The sequence below is a fragment of the Choristoneura fumiferana genome, chromosome 16 (genome assembly GCF_025370935.1).
Source record: "Choristoneura fumiferana chromosome 16, NRCan_CFum_1, whole genome shotgun sequence".
Taxonomy (NCBI): domain Eukaryota; kingdom Metazoa; phylum Arthropoda; class Insecta; order Lepidoptera; family Tortricidae; genus Choristoneura; species Choristoneura fumiferana.
This window is the reverse complement of record NC_133487.1, coordinates 12699131-12722038: the sequence shown is the minus strand read 5'-3', so window position 1 is coordinate 12722038 and position 22908 is coordinate 12699131.

The window sequence follows — 22908 nt, the reverse complement described above, 5'->3', positions numbered from 1 at the left end:
TAAATAAACCCGCGTAGCTCACCCAAAAACTATGAGATTTGACATTTCGGAGACCTCACGCTACACCAGCGCCTCTAGTGGCGATTTCATACGCGATAGTCCTCATTTGCTAAGCTCCTGTTACCTTAAATGAAAGACTAGCCTTAACCAGCGGCTTCGCCCGCATGAGAATAGCTTAATGCCGTCTTAACTGAACGGTTGTATACCTACTATGCCCATGCAATTTTTGAAATATACAACGACAACAGTTTACTTACACGATTCTTGTTACCATGGCAACGCCATAAATAAATGTCTTTGACACGTCTTAGAGTTAGACCTGAAAAAGGTTACGGTAACAATTTGAAACGACAACTTTGCTCGCACAACGCCATCTACTGATTGCAAACGAAGTTAATACGTCACGTCTTACCACACAGTACACAGTAGTGCCCTATTCTAGTTTAAACCGGGAACGCATTATCGGGATATCAAGTATCCCATGTCTCAATGCAGATCTGTGTTTATCTGTGTGTCTGTACGCCAAGTTTCATGTAAATCCGTTCAGTCGTTATTGCGTGATTCAGTAACAAACATCTAAACATACAAACATCCAAACCTCAAAACATCTTCACAAACTTTCACATTTATAATATTATACATATATAGATATAGATAAAGAAGAATAGGATAGGATATCTACAATGTAACGTCTTTGTCTGTTTTGTTCGGTGAAACCGAGACCACATCACAAATATTTGTCACATAAAATAACAGGAACTAATCAGAATGTGGTGAAACAGGCTGTAAGTGTCATCATAATATTGTCGTGACTCGTCAGGTGTCCCGGTAGGTGCGTGCGCAATACGATTGTTATTTTGATGAACGCCTTTTCTGGGCATTTTGTCCAATTAGTGCTTTAATCAAGCTCTTTCTTTTTGTCACCGATGAATCAGAAAATTTAATCAACATAACGATGCGTTGTTAAATTATTGAATAAAAGAAGGTACAGTTGAGTCAACCAATTAGATTTCTGGGCCACCATGCGAAAGTTTGTAAGTCTGTCTGTTTGTTACTTCATCACGTCTAAATCATTGTACCGATTTAGATGAAATCCAGTATACAGATAGCTTGTGTCCTGGAGGACATTGGATAGTTTTTATCCCGGAAAATTGCATAGTTCCCGCGGGATAGAAATAAAGGAATTCTCCGCGGATGGAGTCGCGGGAAACGGCTAGTAGAAAATATTTTCAATTCTCTGTAAGTTCTGTAACAATGTTTAACGAATGACGACGTATAATATATTTACGACAAGGTTCTATGGTGGCCTGGGAATCAAATTGGTTGACTGTATATTGCTTATATGATTTAGAGATTTTCCGCACCCGCCTCCGTTAACCTCCGCATCCGCGGAGGCGAAATTCGTCACCTCAGCATCCGCTTCCGCCTCCGCTAAGAAGGTCTCCGTTACAACCCTAATCCATAGCACGCATCCAGAGCACAGCTTCGATATTAAACGCATTCATAGCAACGTAGTATAGTTCAACTCTGATGGAAAAGCATCCTTAGGATTTTACTCATTTTTATACTGTTAAGGTACACGCACGCGTTTATGCACACACGAGCCTTAACCCGCGGCTTTCCCCGCATTAGAATTGGCTTAATGCCGTCTGAACTTAACTGTTGTATATTACCTATGCCTGTGCAATTTTTGAAATATACAGTTTACTTACACGGCTCTTGTTACATATAAATAAATGTCTTATATTATAATTTGGCCTGAAAAAAGTTACGGTAATAATTTGAAAGGACAACATTCGCTTGCACAACGCCATCTATTGATTGCAAACGAAGTTAACACGTTATCTTGAGAGCCGAGGTACGGTACTTCACCGTTCTTGGATAGCACCCTATATTCTTGTTTAAACTTAAAATATTATCCCACGGGAAGGCATTATCGGGATACCTATCCCATGTCTCAATGCAGATCTATGTATCTGTACGCCAAGTTTCATGTAAATCCGTTCAGCCGTTATTACGTGATTCAGTAACAAACAAACATCCAAACCTGCAAACATCTTCACAAACTTTCACATTTATAATATTAGTAGGATGCACACACGCGAAGTGGTCCTAGTCTAAAAACCTGAAATAATATTTATGATATTATCAATTACTTACACTATCTGTTTTTCTATCTATGTTATAATATGTATCTTATATTCTATCGATCGATTAAAACGTAGTCATGTTTTTGAGGCGGGAGACCTCGAATATGGAACAATTAAGGGAAACCATTACTTGATCATAATCAAAAAATCCCAAAAAATATTTACAGGGGTACCTATTCGGCGGAACTAAAGAAACAACCACCTACTGTTTTTTTTTTTGATATGAATTTTAAATGTCTTAATTTTAATTCGCCCTTTATACTGAAGGGAACCCACTATACAATACAATACTATACAAATAATTCTTTATTGCACACCATAAATCAGTACAAAAAACTTATAATATAAACACTCAGATGCAGGGTAGACACTAGGCGGTCTTATCACTTAAAAGCGATATCTTCCAGACAACCATTTGGGTACAAGAACTTATGTCAAACAAAAATAGGTGGCGGAAACAGAAACAGAAAATAAGAACAAAAAAAAACAATAATATAAAAATAAATACAGTACTTATACAATACATATACATGTAACCTACGTTACATTCATTTCTCGCCAATAACAATATAATTTATTGTTGCATAAAATCCCGTGAAACGATATCGGAGTCATTGGTCATTGGGAATTCAATTCAATTGGAATAACTAACATGCCACATGCTATGGAATGGAATTTTAACAAATTTCCGTTTGCCCATTCTGCCACAAGCGTCACCGCACCGTAAAGAAATCCCACTGTTTTACACATTAATGTACCCAAAAAATGCTCATTAAAATATTTTCACTATTACTAAGAATTTAAGCGGGGTTTTTTGCCTCAGAGTAGGTTACAAACATTACATTCCGCGCCCTTAAATTGCGACTGTATTCACAACACACACAAGGATTTTAATAGCTGGATATGCTTCTGTTCCTGTAGAAAAGGTGTATAATGAAGTGAGTGACGTAATAGGATCTTTTGTGTCAAGAATGTGACATTTGGAAGTAAAAAAGCGCCTCCGGGAACACTATCTTTTGTAGAGATCAAAAGGACAAGTCGAGGCATCTAACACAATTAAAGTTATCATCAGGGCTATTCATTAATAATGTTTTGGGGGCAAAAAGTGAGCATTTTGTTTACATTTATTACTGGAGCGGTGAAGTGTCATCCATCACGAGGGATCCGCGTCGCTTTAGCCAAGACATTATACTGGAATAATAGTCTAAAATATTTAGTTGATCTCAGTAGAAGTTTTTAGAATTTGCAAGTTTCATTTAGGAATACATTTCAGTTTTGTACATTTTGTCGCGGAGTAACTGACAAGGCATGGTTTCGGATATTGGATTACACGACTAGGCTGTTTTTACATTATGTAGCAGCTTTGCTAGTAGCTGTAGCTGCTAGTAGTTGCTTGGATGGTGTGAAATCTGCCGCCTTACTAGCGCGCTAACGTGAAAGCAGCTTTAAAATACTGCGGCCTCTAGATTAGGTAGACGGTGCCAATAATGTACGGCGGTGTACCGCAGGGCTACTACGAAACTCGAAACTCGAAGTTCGCGTCGTGCGGTCCCTTTGACACTTATACAATTTAATATGAGAGCGAGAAGGATGGTACAACACGAACTTCGAGTTTCGAGTTTCGTAGTAGCCCTGCTGGAATGCCGATTCCTGTTGGTTTTTAGTATCGCATTTGAACTTACTCCAAGTGTTTCTTATTCTCTCCACGGGGCATGTCGTCGGCCTAAATCGCAAACCTCGTAACTCAATCTGATCAAATTTTACAGGAGACACAAAAAACTTCACTACCAAAAATTTTGCATGAAGACTTGCTAAGTTTTTTTTTACATAATGTTAAATTAAATTTAGCCGTCAGATTGTTAAGACCTATTCTTTTTTTAAATAACGTGGACCTGGAAATTTTGGAGTTAAGAGTTTTTCTTGAAAATTTTATAAAGCAAATCGGGAGTTAAGAGTTTTGCTATAAAAAATAGAGGTAATCTTTTGATCTGAACAAGGTAATTATTTACATGATTAAGTACATGAGTTTGGCTCAGGTGAAGATAATGAAGCATGATTATTTTTGGCTGAATTAATTTGATGCAAACTAGCGGGCGATACCCAATGTTCATGCTGTAAGGCTGTTGACATTTTTCTTGTTCAGGAAAGCTCTGAGAACTGCTGGTTTATGACGTGATGAGTGGATTTCGTGGCTTGAAAATCGATTTTTTTCAAGCTCTTGAAACTAGCTGGTGACAAACAAATTTCATGTTGCACAGTTGGTGAGGTAATAGGGAATTTGAGGACCTGGTATCCCAATGTAGGGAATGGGATAGATCAAGGCGTCCAGACTTCGGTGGCTCGAGCACGTAGAAAGGTTGGGATGGGAGAGGGTCGAGCCGTGAAGAGAGCGCACTTGGGATGACCGAGAGGCCGGTTGGTCGTTGGTCGTTGGTGGTCGAGACCGCTGGAGGGACGAGGTCCTGAAAGACCTTTTGGACCTCAGGGTCGAAGACTTGCAAGAGCTGACTCAATACCGCAAACCGTGGCGTAATCTGGTGTTGGAGGCCAAGACCCACTTGGGGTCACTGCGCCCTGGTGGTAGTAGTAGTAGTAGTAGTAGTAGGGTTCTGCACTCTAAAACAAATCTCTTGTTGAGATGAATAGTGCTCTTCCTGAACTAAAATTAAAGATCCATCGTATTGATTTACATCTAAATTGTAACATGCGTACGTTTTTACCTATTTTTGAAAAATTATTTTCTGCAGTCTTGCTTTCCTTTGTTGATTTATTTTAGTATCCGCCTACAGAACAATAAAATGTTATAAGTAAAAAACCTTAAGTAAAGCAGCTGGGACGAGTTCGACTAAATCCCACTATAATATAATAAATGCGAAAGTTTGTAAGTCTGTTTGTTTGTTTGTCACTTCGCTTCATGACGTCTAAACCGCTGAACCGATTTAGATGAAAATATTAGTTTGAGTCTCGGGGAAGGACATAGGATAGTTTTTATCCCGGAACATTTCATAGTGCCAGCGGGATAGTGAAAACCGAATGCTACGCAGACGGAGTCGCGGGTAACAGGCTCGTAGGTAGGTATAACATAAATTAAAATAGCGACACAAACAAAACAATTGCTATTCGAACAATCACAACTACGTACTAGATTAAATAATTTGCGTAGAAAACCACGTAACTAATCTTCACGCGTAAAGATACACGCGGAGCAAACCTCGTATGTCCACGGCACGCAAACAAACTAAACTTTCAATAGTCTAATGTATTTAAATATGATAAATATCTATCAAGAATACACAATCAGTTAATATTGCAGAACCTTATTACACACCTGTTAGTCTGCACCCGTTTTCTTCTTGAATCTTTACGCAAAACTGACGTGCAGTCACAACGCCATCGCAAACTGTAGGTACTGAAGGGAGTGGCGGGGGGAGATACGTGGTATATCTTTTACAAAAATGGCGGTCGGGAGTTGCGAGGTTTTCTATTTTGCTTTTTAAACTTAAACGGTTTATTCTTGGTATTTAAGAGTTTTGCCGTTAGATGCGTTCAGAATAGTACTATCTAAAAGTGTCAAAACATAATTTTCAGAAAAAATGGAGTTACGAGGTATGCGATTTAGGCCGACGATGTGTAGTTCACGTACTAAATATTAAAAAATAATTCATCTAAGATTAACTGGCTGTACTAGAATTAAATGATCTCATCTCCTTTCGACTCCTAGTACAGTCGAGTTCATAAACTTGTGGGCAAAAATTTGATCAAAAATATCTGAACACGACTCTATTGTTAACGGGCGTAGAGGCGTGTTCAGATTAGTTTTGATAAAATGTTTGCTCACAAGTTTATGAACTCGACTGTACCTATCTACATGTAGCAATCGAACTTAATCGCTGCAAAAACTGAAATTCCGAATAGCTCCGCTTGACCGGCTAACCAAAAGCCAACTGAGTAGAACTGAAATACGGCATTTTACGATTTCGTTTTAGGGTTATTTGAAGGGTCCACGGAAAGAACGTGTCTAGTCACCTAAGCAATTTTTTGAGTTATAGCGGTCTGAAAGTTTATCAAGAACAATTATTACTATGGTTACCATTTATTTAAAAGACAAAAAATAGATTTTATATTGTTTTCAGATTATTTAATTCAATGGTAAGTCATAGTACATTGTGAGCTCTACATTTTGGCATTAAAATCTTATTTTCAAAAAAAAAGTGACTAGACATGTTCTTTCCGTGGACCCTTCATTTGTTATTCAAAATTCCATGATTTTACTAAATTCTCATGAGAAATCCCAGAAATAGAATGAATTGGTCGTCAATTGTCAGTTCAATTAAGTAAATAATCATGTGTATAAGAGCAACCTGATTCCATGAAATATAAATTATAATCTAATAAAATTCGTAATACGACATACATAGAAGAACAAGAGCCACCGACATAGCCAAGTGAATTAGCTCGTACATAGCACGGAGAACAGATGGTCGCTGGGACCGAAAGGTTCTCGAGTGGAGACCGCGGATCGGCAGCGTAGCGTCCATTGCACCAACGAAATGGACAGATGACCTGGTTAAAGCCGCGGGTTTACGGTGGATGCAAACCGCTTCCAACCGAGGCAACTGAAGGTCTATGAGGCGTATGTACAGTCAAGGAAACTGAATTACGTACCAGGGTGGAAACTTTGTTACTACTAATGGCATGTTGACATGCCATACATCTGATAGTGAAATCATAGCTAAATCCATACTAGTATTATATTATTATAATAATATTATAAATGCGAAAGTGTGTTTCTATGTTTGTGTGTTTGTCCGTCTTTCACGCCGTAACGGACGGATCGACGTGATTTTTGGCATAGAGATAGTTTATGGGCCCGAGAGTGACATAGGCTACTTTTATCCCGGAAAAATGCACAGTTCCCGAGGGAACAGCGCGCGATAACCGAATACCACGCGGGCGGAGCCGCGGGAAAAAGCTAGTTGGTTATAAAAAGGTTCCACCCTGGTACGTGATTCAGGTTTCCTCGACCGTACAAACCAAAGTAGCAGATATTATCCGTAACACAAAAAAACTTAAAAAAAATACATAATTATTATCTAAGGAGTGTTTAACTTCTTTATGACAAGGCCATTAATCTGTTTTCAATGTTGTTTTGCATACTGCTGTGCTATTTATACTTAATTGTAAACGATAGGTATCACATTGGCCCAATTAGAACTTTTGTGCCAGATTAACTTTGGAAAAAACGTAGCAAAAGGTCATTATTAAAGTAAGCACGCCATCCATACAGCTATAACCGTTAATCTCGTGGACCATAATAAATTTAATTAGGTAAATGTTCTGGAATTCGGTAAAACTTTACCTTTTGTTTTATTTTTTGTTTGGCTTACGCGGTATGCGGAAATTTTTTCTTTGTTAATTGCCTGCATTATAAAATAAACGAGAGAGATTTTTAAATTACGATAGAAATCCAGAGTAAAGCATTTTAGCTCAACGTTCTCAATAAATATTTGTTTTTTTTTTTCTTAATAACTTAATTACAGGTGTGATATCGGAAACTAGGTAATTAAGAAATCGCTGAGTTTCCGATTCGATAACGTCATCCTTTCACAGGCGGCAAAAACGCCATCACAAAAACTACCCTATCGTTGAGTGAGAGTCACATTTCGAGACAACCACACTAACATCTCATTATCGAGGGGCACATGCCTCTTTACGGCTTCAAAAAGTGACACTTTTTGTAGCTGTACCTCAGTAAAAAATGCCAAATTAACGTTTTTTAAAGGAAACGATCTGTTTTTGGTCCTGCCACGTGTGACAGCGCGGAGTTGGCTTCAAATTCTATTTCAGAGGTGACGCCACATGGTGCTCATACGCCGCTGATGGTTACTTTGTCGTCAAAATGTCCCTCGTCAATACAGATATCTATTTTTAGTATAAGACGAATTGACGACTCCTAGTTTTAGAGCTTAACTTGACGTTAATACGGCTGTGATATATGGAGCATCGTTACGAAGCTGACATATTGAAATGAATTCTCTTTATGAATTATTCTTTTGCTCCATGTTCATAGAAATAATTTATTATTTCACGTAAAATTTATTGTTTCAAAAGTAAGTGGGTAATTGAATAATAAGCATCATAAAATACGTTTCTTCGCAAATATATTCAAAACTTACAAAAGGAAAAGATAAAACACTGTTATTTTGTTACACGAGCAAAAAGAGTTTCGCGAATTCGTGCAAATGTAACACGACAAGAAATGTGAAAAAAAACTTACGCGCGACTAGTGTACAGTCAGATAAAGGGAAAAAGGAACGGTCTTAACTGGTTCCGACATTATATTCGCATTTGAGAAGATCAAAGAGCATGTTGTGACACACGGCAGGAAAAACTTCTGTATGCATTGCTAAGGTGAAGACGACCGCCCGAGGCCTCTCGAGTAACACCATAGCTGAGGGAGCCAGGCTTTGAAACAAAATGCGTTTGCATACATTAAACTGTAAGAATGTTGGAGATAGGGAGGGCACACCGCCGGGTCCCCCGGGAACTGTGTTTCGGCGATTACGCGGACGGAATTTAGCATCGGCAACTCGCCTCCATGCCGAGATAGTTTGCACGTAACACTAGGCTCTTTGCGTATTTTCGCAGTCAAAGCGGCTCTCTTGAATACTTCCGTAAGTGTTTCGAAGTATTTGAAAGGCAAATTAGGAACATATCTCGAGTAAGTTTCTCAAAAGCTTGGGCATTTCTCTGCTTAGAGTGATGCAAATATTTGGAAGTAATAAAGTTATCTGATACGTGTAGGGTATTTTACTCGCTTAGTTGGTTTCTGGCACAATTTGTCATCAACCAAAAGAAAAACATTTTTAGGTATTAATATCACTACTTTTTTTTAGGCAAAACTTTAACCGATGACGGACATGAGTGTAATTATAATTGCTAAACATATCTAACCTTTACCTTTTTACCTCATTCTTATTACCTTTATATATAAATCGATGAAATTTAGTATGAATGGGTTTTCGGGGATGACAAATCGATCGGGCTTGGTATTATCTCTGGGAAAACGCTTATTATCGAGTTTTAGCCCGAGCTAAGCTCGGTCGCCCAGGTACTATCCCTTAAAGGGATAAGTTCACCTTTGTACATGTACTCGTATTGATGTTATTCAATTGAGTTGTTTATTTATTTTTATACAAATAAAAAGTTTACATACATACCTACATGCACACAATTATTAGCCAGGTCAGACTTCCTTTTCGAAAATTATCAGTAGCCAGTAAAAGTTTCTAGGTATATCAGATAAAAATCTCAATTTTTAACCTTTTTTTTTAGCGCTCCCGGCAATATACTCTTCCCCATTGTTCAGCAGGCTAGGTAAACCTACTCACGCGACTCGGGATCCCCAACACAATCCGGGGGCAAATTTACTAAGTCCATAGGGAATGCTCGCGACTGCCGCAATGCATCTTGCTATGGTTCGTAATTAAACATTGTTTAATATTACACTTACATACGTAATTGATGTTAGATATTCGCGTAGCTTGTGAATTAATGTTGTTTTCACTTGCCCGTAAATAACGCCCTAACCAACAGGTTAACTCGAAATACTTGTATACAATAAAATAATGGTCATAATCAAACCCGCCGGTCATTTCCTTTGGTAGATAGATATAGCCCAAAGAGTATAAGTAACTATGTAGAAAAAGAGTGGCAACTCTATGGCCAGATTTGTATGTATGGTAGCGCGTAAGCGCTATCTCGCGGGTGTACCTAAAACGAAATTTGACATAACACACACATGCACATGCACGCACACAACAAACTTAACGTCCATAAAGCCCAGTTTAGACCTGAAGAAAAATTGTGCAAGTTGCATTACATCTCGAGGCCGTAAGTAAAGCAAACAACAAACGAGTTTGAGGTGGTCACTTGGTCAGTCGAGACGAGCAACGTAATACAACTTGCACAATTTTTCTTCCAGATCTAAGCTGAGCTTAATTTCTCTTTGCCAAGTCGACGTTTGACATATTTATGTCAATTTCGTTTTAGCATCTCATAACAGAGGCTCTGAAGTGCCCGTAAAAAGTGACGTTTTAAGTGTGCCCCCTCTGATATAGCCCAAAAACGGTTTTTTCTTGACACCATATATCATGGTACAGGTGTAAGCTAAAGCAAAGAGCTTACTTACCTTTAATCGAAATAAAATACTTTCTTCAAATTTCAAACTTTCAAATTTCAAATTTGCGAATAAACGTTTTCTATTTCTATATTATTTATACAGAAAATTTATTGAAATTTAACGTCAGTCAGTACCCGGGCGGACCGAGCTTTGCTCGGAGTTCTTTGTTTGTAAAATCGTGTTTTTTTTTAAATATGTAGTTAAATAAAGTTTTAAAAATAAGCCGTAAATGAAATAAATAAATAAAAAGGAAATAAAAAAACTAAACCCTTTAACAACAATGACATACCTACAACTACTAGAAACCAGTGACGGTGAAAAATCATTTGTCACTCCTGAGTTACTTCATACCTACAAGAACCTCTACTCTCAATAGAACATCTTCTACTCTTCCCTCGTTCGAACTTTTTAATTAAAGTTTGCTCTTATGACTTCGGACCCTAACTTCCGTCCATCTGCATCAAACGCGTTACCAAGGGTTACATTTCCTCCACTGCAATAGCCCGACGCAATAACCAATAAAACTCGCTATAAACTCGCCGATGCCGTCACGGCAAAGGGTCTCTAGTGGCCAATGAAGACACACGTAGGGCTGCGACGAATATTTTTACGACAATGACATGTTAGATTTGGTAAGTTCGTGATCTGGATTGTAATGCTCACTTCCCAATAGGCAGGCAACGATTGATTTCCCTTTCTCTTTTTTTAGCAAAAGTCTTGGCTAGCCACTTGGTCTAGGCAAGCTTACACTTAAAAATGGCCTCGTTTTCCGCTACGTTTCTAACGCACTAATATTATAAATGCGAAGGTTTGTAAGTCTGTTTGTTTGTTTGTACGTTTGTTTGTTTGTTGCTTCATCACGTCTAAACTTATACTTTCGGTATACAGATATTTTGAGTCCCAGAGAAATAGAAATAGAAATAATATTTATTCACTTGAACAGCAGTTACAGAGATGTTCGGTTGGCATCACCAGCATGTGAATATATAGAAGGACATAGGATAGTTTTTGTCCCAGAAAATTGCATAGTTCCCGCGGGATAGCGATGCTATTAGGACAAGCAACACCAGCATCGTCGTCAATTTTCGACTAGTTTATTTTTCCCGAGTCGTTGTTTGAGACTTGCGAAGAAAAATCGAGGTATTCCATTCTCGGATAAAATCGCTGTTCATTTGTCTCGTAATCCCGCACTAGTTTTAAAACCAACTTAAACCTACAAGTTCCAACATCGCTAACTTGCACCGTAACAGTCACGCGAGTGGGCGACTTAAGAACTTTCCGCGACTTGACAACCCTGCCCGCAGCAATTTACTAGTAATACTGTAAATCCAGTGCCTTTCAAACTCATGCGATATTGCGTTTTTTCTAACCGCAACGAGGGGCGTGTGTTTTTTGTAGTCACGAAAGTATGTGGGTTGTTTTTGATGGAAATTTAAATAAATTTTTGCCGTAGCCGAATTTGAATTTTGGTGAGCAATAAAAATTTCATTTTGGTGCAAGCACTCGACTTAAATATGTTGTTGTTTCGGTTAAGCGTACCTCGATCCAGGGAATAAATAGAATAAATGTTCTAATTTACCAAAGTCTCTCTGCGTAGTTTTTATTAATAAGAGAAACTATAAGCGCCGTTGCATTAATACAGTACACGCGACGCACATACTTCATGCGCCCTATGACAAATATAAAATGGAAACATAGAAATGGCTCCCAGGGGATTCTTTGAACAGTTACATTTTTCTCTTAAAACCATAACAAATTTCCAGATTACACGTACGAGGATCTTCCGTCTCTTTCTCTTACTGTATTTATTGCTCCCTACCCTAAGCCAAGTTATCGAAAATATAATCCCTCTTACGCACAGAAACTTCTACAGCTGATTACTACTTGGATATGATAAGAAGAGCTGATATTAACATGGATATTCATAGAAATTATATTTTTACGTAATAGTACATTGTGTCTTAAGGGCGGTAAATAAGGAATTACGAACGAGCGTCTATTAGAAGCCCGAAGTCGAAGACTGAGGGCTTTAATGAGTCGTTGTTCGTAATTCTAGTACCGCCCGTGCGACATACAATGTTTTTCATCACATTTGCAAGTAAAATTTTATATTTGTAAAAGAAAAAATATAATTCTTCCAAATATTGGCGATACCTTAGGCTGTGCTCTTGGCAACGTCGCCCTCAACCTCCCTCGGCATGCGCCGCAACGTGCGTGTGCATGTGGTCCATGTAGTCCTGCAGCAGCGCGCGCAGCACCATCAGTACGGGCACCGACTCATTTACCGACCTTGGGCTTCATGGCAAGAAAATGTGTACACGCAATGACTCATTTACCGACCACGGGTTTCATGACAAGCGCATTAAGGTCGAGGGTTTTATTTGGGGGGTTGCAACCAAGGTAGCCTGCATGTTACGACACTGTTTACGAGCAAGTGTGATGAAAAAAATATTATTCAGTTTCAAAATGTTGAGATTTGCTAATAGCCTCATTTATCGGGAGTAAAACAGATGTTCGATCTCAAGGTTCAATTTACCTTTTAGTAAACGATTTTTTAAAATTTCCCCGAGTGGCTTTTGAAAATGAACACAGTCAGGAACATTTCTCTTATATACCACAAAATCATTTAACCTGTTTTATTCCGCAACTAAGACGGTAGCGCCACTTGACGCGACGCACGCAGTGCTTCAACCTCCCAATATGTTTGTAACGCGAATCTGCGCCTGATTACAGACTACGACTTTAGAAAATATAAAAAATACATCATAATCAGCTTAAACTTTAGTTTATTTTTAATTGTTTTTCAAGTCAAATTCAACATAAAAAAATTCTTTTTTCTTCTTTTTTTTTCAAAATACTGGTACTCATTCGAACTTTCTTAGCCACCCTCACTAAAACTCGGGCAGTTATCCACTTTGGGTGTATATTGGCCTAATTTAGTCCCTGTTTTTAATAAAGTATTTGCATTGAAATACAAGCTATTTCTAAAGTTCGATGGATGGCTTAAGAGAGATCGTATTTTAATTTTAATTATTGCTATACCTAGATACAACAATGGCATCCTAAAACCTGTAGCTCAATCTACTATAACATTATGCTCACACAACCCGTAATTTAACCTCAGCTACACCACCACAAAAGTACCTATCTCCCATTTTTTATCCAAACTTTTACTCGTTAAGTCTCATTAATACCAATCTCCCCCATAAAACAGTCATTATACTTTCATTAGCGGATTGGCTATCCACATTATGCTATACGCCAACATTGTTCAGGGGTTATTTTCCAAGTTCCGACTTGCAGACGAATAAAATCCAACTGTAATCCTCGCGAGATTAATATTATTTTATCGCTCACAATAAATAACGAGAGAATTCAATAGGAGAGCGGAATTACAAGTTTTTTGACACACTTGCAAAGAAAGTTTGACCGGATTCAATCTTCTGGGGATTTGGGGGAGCAAGCTTTGTGTTCCATCCTAATGTATTAGTGGGTGGCCTTGTCATTTACTTACACATAGCGAAGGCCTATACGGCATTGATTGATGAATGGTTTATAGAGAACGTGTATATAGGTAAAGACATATCGTTTAAAGACTGTCTTAAACAGTATTGAAGTCTCTTTACAACATCTATTATAGAAATAACCGTAATTGTAATCCCTTTAAACTAAGACCAACTGTATATTGAAGCTCTTCAGCTTAGCAAGTTTTGCGATTATGAAACGACTTATTATATTATAGTGGTAAAATTAGTTAAGTACTCAATTGTTTTTCTTTATGAATTTTACTAACATTTTATATAATAAATTATAAAGCGAAAGTTTGTGAATAGGAACGCAGGAGTTTGTTGCTCCTTGACGCTAACGGCTGGACGGATTTGGATGGAGTTTCGTACATAGCCAGATGTCTGAAATAACACTTGGGCTACTTTCTATCCCGATATTTTCATGAAAAACACGAAATTGTTCCCAAAATCTGCTTAGCCGATTCACTATAATTTTCTAAAACAGTAGTCATGTTAAAATCAACTTATTATATCTTGAAAAAGGACTGCGTTTCCAAGAGTATGAAATAAATTTACTTCTAAAATACATAAACTCGTCTTTGTACAAGTATCTCAACGATTGTCCATTATAATATAATATATATATATTATCTATTTGTTTCTTTGTCCTAAAATAAATACCTACAAACTATGTTAGTTTAAAAAAAAATACGCGAGCAAAATCGCGGGCAATACATTGCTTGTAGATTATTAAATGATATTAATCCAGTATAATAATGCAGTATTCCGCAGTAAGGGGTTCGGGTGGTGACAGGCCGCCGATATGACAATTTACGGGCTTTATGCGCATGCATCCAAATAAATTGTACTCACGGAATATTTGCTGTGGCTAATGTAGAGGAAACGGAAATAATTTTGTTAAATTGTATTACATAATCCCAGATTTATGCGGCTGTTAACCACATTATTTAATAAAATTATTTCACTACACGTTATATTAAAAAATGAAAAAACCGGCCAAGAGCGTGTCGGACACGCCCGAAATAGGGTTCCGTAGCAGTCAGGTATTGTAAACCCGCGTTGTCATGCGCAACCATACCCTCGCCTAGGGTCTTCCTCTAATAGTCCCGGTTTTCTGACTTCTTTTCCCAATACTACCCGTCAGGGTGTGCATTAAAGCAGCCTTCTCCTGATATTAGAAGGTTATAAAAATAAAGATCAGAATATAATCGAGTTGATAAGTTAAGCCGGTAGGTAGGTACGCAAAATAACTATCGCGATGTAACGACAGTGTTTGGGAAGTAACATTGCACGCGTTTACTCGCGTTTTTGCTCTCGTGAACCATTATTGTCATCCAGTTGTATTGAAATTTTGAGATTGTACTACTCGTCAATTGTAGAGATCTAATTAACTCCAGACATAGGTAAGGAAATAACTAATTTCATCCAAATCCGTTTTAGATAATAAACATAATATAGTTATACACACATTTCGCATTTGTAATATTAGTAAATAAGTGTAAGTAGGATATTTAATGCAGGTTATTGAGTAGGTAACGTTTCTTTTCTTTCGTGAAAACGGAAAGGGTGCGTCAGAACCGTAACAAATGAAACTTCTCCCTTGGACCGAAGAGGCGTAAATTTCCATGCAACAGTCAAGTATAAACCATTTTATACTCCATCCCGCACAGAGAGCCGTCAAATAATTTGTGCTCATAATGGGCCCGCATTACTCTTAGACATCATTATGAGGAATTGCCAATTTTCACGTGTGTCTCGTTTTATGTCGCCATAAGATTGAGTCATAATTCAAGGAATACATTTCATTTGCATCATCTGAGCGGAAAATGGCGCCGTATTTTAAAAGAACGCGAATTTTTGTATATTTGATTTAAGCTCTTATTACCACGTTCAACAAAATTATTCTATCATCAACAGGAAGACGACCACTCTTGAAAAAAGGCCTCCCTCTTAGAATGAATGAAAATTTGCCACCTGCATCTTGCCATCAATTCAATCATTGCCTGCAATTTGCCATCTGTCCGTTAACCGTACCTCTCGCGTTGTCATCGGTTCACTTAGTGGGACGCCTGCCAACCCTCCATCTTTCAGTTCGTAGCCTTGAAAACCTGTCTTACCTAACGGTTATTTTTTCTTCGAGCGATGTGGTCTATCCATTGCCACTTTACCTTACATATTCTTCGAGAGTGAGGAGCTAGAGGAGCTTCCAGCGTCGATGAATAACTCACAATTCAAATTATTCTACAGATATTCTATAGGTAACTTCTTAATTTCTATTCTATTATTTGACTTAACGTTTACGTAATCTTTTAGTACACTAAATTTTGGCCTTAGTTTAACAGTAATTAAGCAAACAATACAAACAACCTTTCCGCGTGTTAAATATAGCTGTACAGTTCGTTCACCCCAGCGCGTGTAAATATGAAATGCACCCTCTGTAAGACAAATTATTTCATTTCCTCACCCTAAGGACAAACGTGACTGCATACTGCCTTCATTCGTATGACTTCTGTGATGTAATGCGGCTATTTATCGTAACGATGGGCGATTATTAGTATCATCGTATAACTGAAAGCCTACTAGTTATTAGGTCAGAGTTAATCGTTCCGTCAAAAAAGTCCACTCACACCTAAAATAAAAAGAATGAGTTTTCATAAACATTTTTTACTTTTTACAGTGTATCCATATATTTTCTCGTATTGATTGTTTTGTGAACAACATGAAAAGACAACACTGTTTTGTCAATTGCAACGCGACCTTAATTATTTTCGTACTGATTGTGTTTCTTTCTTCTTCTACGTTTACCTATCGTAATTTCTTGTTTTTTAACTTTAATTAAATAGAAATAATAAGCTTAAATGCCTGATTCTGTAAAGAAATTACTTACTAGCAAAATTATTTTACTTAACTCGCTGTTCACTAAAATCAGCCGCAAAACCTAAATTTTGATGTGAAAGTTACTCTACTTATCTATCTATCTGTATATTACCTCTTCACACTTAAACCGGTGAACCGGTTTAGATGAAATTTGGTAAGAAGATAGTGGGAGAGTAGGAAGGACAAAGGATAGTTTTTAACTCGTTTTTAATTGAATTCGCGGATAAAAGTTAATCCTACTATTATTATAAATGTGAAAGTTTGTGAGTGAGTGAGTGAGTATATTTTTACTTCTTCACGCTGAAACCGCTGGACAAATTTGGATGAAATTTGGCAAAAAGTTAGTTTATAACCTGGATTAAGACATAAAATACTTTTTATCCCGATATTACCACGGGATAGGGATAACATTTTTAAATAACAACCGCTGCGTTTAGAGTCATGAATTTTTGGTATGTAGGTTGCTGGACGTCTGGAACAGCACATAGGCTACTTATTATCCCAATATACCCACGGGATAGGGATAAAATCTTGAACTAATAACCGCTAGGCTTAGAGTCATGAAATTTGGTATGTACATAGCTGGACATCTGAAATAACACATAAGCTACTTTTTATCTCGATATTCCCACGGGATAAGGATAACATCTCGAAATAATAACCGCTGGGCTTAGAGTCATGAAATTTAGTATAAATATAGCTGGACATCTGGAATAATACATAGGCTACTTTTTATCCCGATATTCCCACGGAATAGGGATAAAATCTCGAAATGACAACCGCTGGGCTTAGAGTCATGAAATTTGGCATGGTTGTTAATATTATATTATTAACGTCAATGAAAACCACGATGCAATTTTAGGGAATTCCCACGAGAATTTAATAAAATCCCGGAATATCAACTCAACTGCTAATGATTTACGCGTGCAAAGCCGCGGGTAAACGCTAGTTATACATAAAATAAAGAATATGAAGGAAGGCTATGTCCAACAGTGGACGTTCTACGTCTGATTATGATGATGATTACGATGACATAAAAGAAAAACTTACTTTAAAATTCAGCTTTTGAAATTAAATTACATGAATGTCAGTGAACAAATTGACGCATAATCTATGGATAATACCGGGGAGACTAGTCAGATTTAAATTTTTAACATGAATGTTTTAAAAGAGTGAGCTTTTTGATGAGCTGGATAACCAGCATGTCCTTTCTAATATTATAGATAAAATAGCTCTGTCTGTATATCTGTTACATCAGCACACTTTTAAACTGCTGATCCAATTTTGGTGTAATTTGGTATGGAGACAGTTTCAGATACTGAGAAGAAAGAACAGTTTTATCCCAGAAAATTCCGTAGTTCTCGCGGTGTAACGATAAACGAATCCTAGGCAGACGGAATCGCAGGCAACAGCTAGTTATTAAATAAGTAACTCTATGGGAGCCCCCTTTAAAAGAATTTTAAAATATGTTGTGAAAATTCGTATGGTTTTGGGTTACATTTTTTTACATAAATTCTAATAAAATTATGCCAAGATACCTTGAAATATGAATCTATTCTGAGGGTATAGTCTATATTTCTTACAAGCCAGTGACTTGGTAACGTACATTAAGTATAATTCACACGCTTTCTCTAAACGCGCTATTACTTACACAGTTCCTTTATACTATGCATAGAAAAAAGTTCCCCTCAGCTATATGCTTGGTGGCTGAGATAAAGGCTCCTTCAGCAGTTTTTCATTGATTATTCAACGCCATCTGTTGCAAACTTTTACCAAGTAGAAAGCGAAGTTTACTATAGGTTCCAGACACCTGATCCCACAACAGTAGTTATAAACCTACTAGCTTTTGCCTGCGGCTTATCCCGCGTGAAATTCAGTTATCGCGCGCCGTTCCCTCAGGAACTGTGCATTTTCCGGGATAAAAAGTAGCCTTTGTCACTCTGTGGCCCATTAACTATCTCTATGCCAAAAATCACGTCGATCCGTCGCTCCGTTTCGACGGGAAAGACGGGCAAACATACAAACACACACACACTTTCGCATTATGTATAGTATGGATAGCATAGTATGGATATCATTTATTTACAAACTAGTCTATTTTTTGCCTATTTATCTACCTACTTGTGTTGTTTAGCCTGACTGTCAAGATTTAGTAGTTTTCTTTGCGCACTCCAAGAAATAGAAGTGTAAGTAATTTATTTTGTTATTCCAATTATCTCTCTTGCAGGACACTTTCCAGTCCGCTAACAAGGCCAACATTTACGTGAAATACTTTTTTCGACCCTCTCCACTTTGTCACAGTCCATGAGAAAAAGTCCAGGGAAATTGACCCCGGGTTCAAGCGAACACAGCCATAATTAGAACTGGCTAATGTCCCGGAAAAACAATTTCATAAAACATCTCATTTTGTGCAGAGCCACGGGAGCTGAAATAAAAAGGAATAAGATACTAAATAAACGTCTACTTATACGGTTGGCTACACCGTCACGAGTCCACCATGAAAAATGTATGCTGATGTCCTCTGTTGCCGCGCCCTACTACATTCCGCTTTGCGTGGAATAACAATTTGCTTAGAGCTTGAACTCAAATTAAAATGGCTAGAGGGGCCAACCCGCACCATGGCACTTCGAGGTTTCGCCACAAATTCAAATGCAATCGTAATCCCTCTTAATACAATGCTATACGTGCCACAGGATCTTTTCGATTAAGAGTTTAAATTTGGGATTCCTTTACAACAATTTCGTGTCACATAGAGAACGTTTTGTGGAAAATCGCTTGACGCGTGCTTGGAAAATTACCCATGGTCTGGTGGTTGCAATAGGTTTCAGCGTGCGATTAAATTTATTCCCAGTTGTCGCATAGTTCACATTCGTAGTTGACACGTCGTGTGAGCCTTTTATACTTTACAATTAACATTTTTACTTATTCGTGTTTGACGAGGAAACATTTTTTGAATCGGTTATTGTGCGTTACGTGAAGACGTCCAGCACTGGACGTTCTACGGTTAATATGATGATGATGATGATTAGTTTACCAATTCAGAAGCAGATACCTAGCTAATAGATGGTTTGTCCGCTTAATAATTAGAAACGGCATGATGTGATTTAAGTACCCATTAAGAGCACGAATTTAGTTAAATTGTTTAAAAACACTTCAAACAGATAACTCTCCTTTCAAATTAAGATGGTAATAAAAATACAGTAAAATACCGAGAACCGTTGTAGCAAAGAGGATGCCTGCAAAGCGTCTGTAGCAATCAAATATACTATGTTGCGAAATTAGTCTAAAATATCCAATCCAAATTACGTTAACTTTGAAATGTTCTGAGGAAACAGTAAAGAACTAGACTATTTAATTATAATTCTAATATTAACATTGAAGAGAAGATTCACGATGTAGTACATTGTGCATTAAGGGGCGTAAGAAGGCGATTACTAACGAGAGTCTATTAGATTTTAATGATCTGAGTTTGTATTTAGTTTACAGCCCGTGATACACACAATGATTTTCATCACATTGCAAGGTAACCAAATGCAAAAAATTAAATTATTTCACAGCTCAGCAAAAGCAAGACGCTAAGAAAACAACTGAATAAAATATGTATACCTACCCGCCAATACAGGGGGCTACTACAAAATTCGAAAATCGAAGTTCGTATCGTACCGTCCCTCTCACTCTCGTATTAAATAATATTAGCGTCAGGTAAACGATATGAACTGCAATTTTCGAATTTCGTGGTAGCCCACTTGATTGTCACTTTTTTTGAGTCGTCTACCATAGATAATACTAAGAACCGTGTTTAGTTTAGAATTCGAATGGTCTTACGGCCAGATTATTCCAACAGGCTAAAAAAATATTTTCTAAAATTATTGCAAAACAATTTGATATAAATTTAAAATATAATAATGAAGTTTCATTAAGCGTGACAATTTTTTTTATTGTGTAAAATTAGGTTATATCTAAGTTTTAAAGATGTAAATAACACGTTGGCTGACTTGAAACCTCTTTAGTCTGAAATGACGTACCTACTAACTTTTTAACACTAAAGTCATAACGCCCTTGGGGAGGAAAACCATACGTAAATCCATAATTCCCGTGGGAATAATTGAGGTCATTGTCTTTTAGTATACAGGCATGGTATAACCTCATTGACGAGCAAGTGTGATCAAATAGTAGATTGACAACTAAGGGTGGAAAATTACCCATTTCACCCGAGATATTTCTGGCGCTCGAACGAAGTGAGAGCGCCAATAGTTCGAGGGGAAATGGGTAATTTTACCCGAGTTAGACACACTACTTTTCATTGCGACTATGAGGAAAGTAAAATACTACAAAAAATGAGAATAAGTAATAATAAAATGAATTTCCTTATATCCAACCTCCAACGGTACCTTTTCGACCTGGCCACTAGCCACGGCCGACTATAAAAAAAAAAAACGAGTTGTTACGACCAAGGAGCTTATATACAAAACTGGAGGTTGAACGTCGAACGAAGAAGTTTGACCTTTATTACTTATTTATAGGTATATTCCATTTCTTCTTTGACATTTCACGAAGTTCTTAACCTAACTAAAGAAAGAGATGGAATATGTTCGTGACGTAATAAAGATCAAATTTCTTGTTTCAAACGGATGTTCGGCGACCTTCAGTGTTGTATATAAGCTCATTGGTCACGACGTGCATCTAGATGGCCATGCCGAAACGTGAAAAAAGTGTCATTGACGTAACTCAATTCTCTTCGACTCCATGGCTAATCAAAAAATAAAATAAAAAAACTTTCCACCCTAGAAATGAAAACGCAATTTTCCACCCGGATATCTACCCATGAAAATTAACGGGGGGGGGGGGGGATATAAAGCACTAGTGGTTTTCCGCAGCTTTGTCTGCGTTCCGACGTAATTTTGCTTTCCGGAATAAAAAGTAGGCTTTTTTATTCAGGCTTAGTCTGTAGTTAACAAAGTAAATGTTTTAACATTTTTTGTGACAGTTCCTACATCAGGAAAAAACCAATAAGGCTGACTGTCACATTATTTTAATGAATTAGAATAGTCTTTCATATTTTAAGCTGTAGAAAAAAACCGCAGATAAGTAATATATAAAAGGCTTGTATTTCATATTTTGTTATTTTGTCACCTAGCTATTGAGTTTCTTGTTCCCGACTTTAAAATTGCTGAAGTTCTATTTCACACTTCACCCTCTTTCAACCCCTTTAGAGTACGAATTCCGTTAACTTATCTTTTCCAAACATCAACTTAAAACCTTAGTAGTTTTAGTACGATTACATCTCCCTCTCTAATGGTTCACATTAACATTATTAAAGGCATAATTGGCAGGCAGATTTTTGCTCTAAAATACCTATAATCCTTAATTTTCTTCAAATTCGTTACGTGCTTTTTGTGACGTGGTCCGGATTAACCCTAAACAACTCAGTAAACTGTATCATAGAAGTCGTTAACTACCCTATTTAAGTGAAGTATTGATATTTTCGCATTTAAATGAATATTATATTAGTGTGTAAAAAATACGTGTCAAAGTTTTTTCAGATAAACTAACTTAAAGAATTATTATTCCTTGCTCATTTTATAGGATAGAATAATGACATTTGTTATGAATACTATCAGATTATGTACGATCTTTTAACCGCCTTACTTTAATTCAAAACAAACCCCGGCATAAATAATACAACAAAATACATTTATGTTGAGTACCTAATAGATAGAAATAACGACTACGCACGTTATCTACGGAAACTTATTAAGATAAGCCGTCACGAATAAGGGCTATTTATCTTATTGGGTAAAATGGGTAAATGGATAAATTACCTTCACAGGCGATACGCGTGATAGACAACTCTAGATTATGAGTGTAATCCTGTAAAAGGATATTGTGTGATTATAAATTCATGTGTGTCCAATCTACTTAATGGAACTTATTTAATAGTTGTGGTTTCACATTAAGTAAATTGATTGCGTTTTCATGAATATTACAGTAGTTTTAATGAAATGTTTGAATTTACGTATAAAATGAAATAAATAAAAAAATATGAGCTGGCAGGGTCGCCATGTATAGTTGTACGTCGGGAGAGGAATGAAACACTCGAGTTCTGGTTATAAACTGAATCTATTGATGAGTAAATGCGATTATATATAAGGTTGCTAGATACATAGGCCTT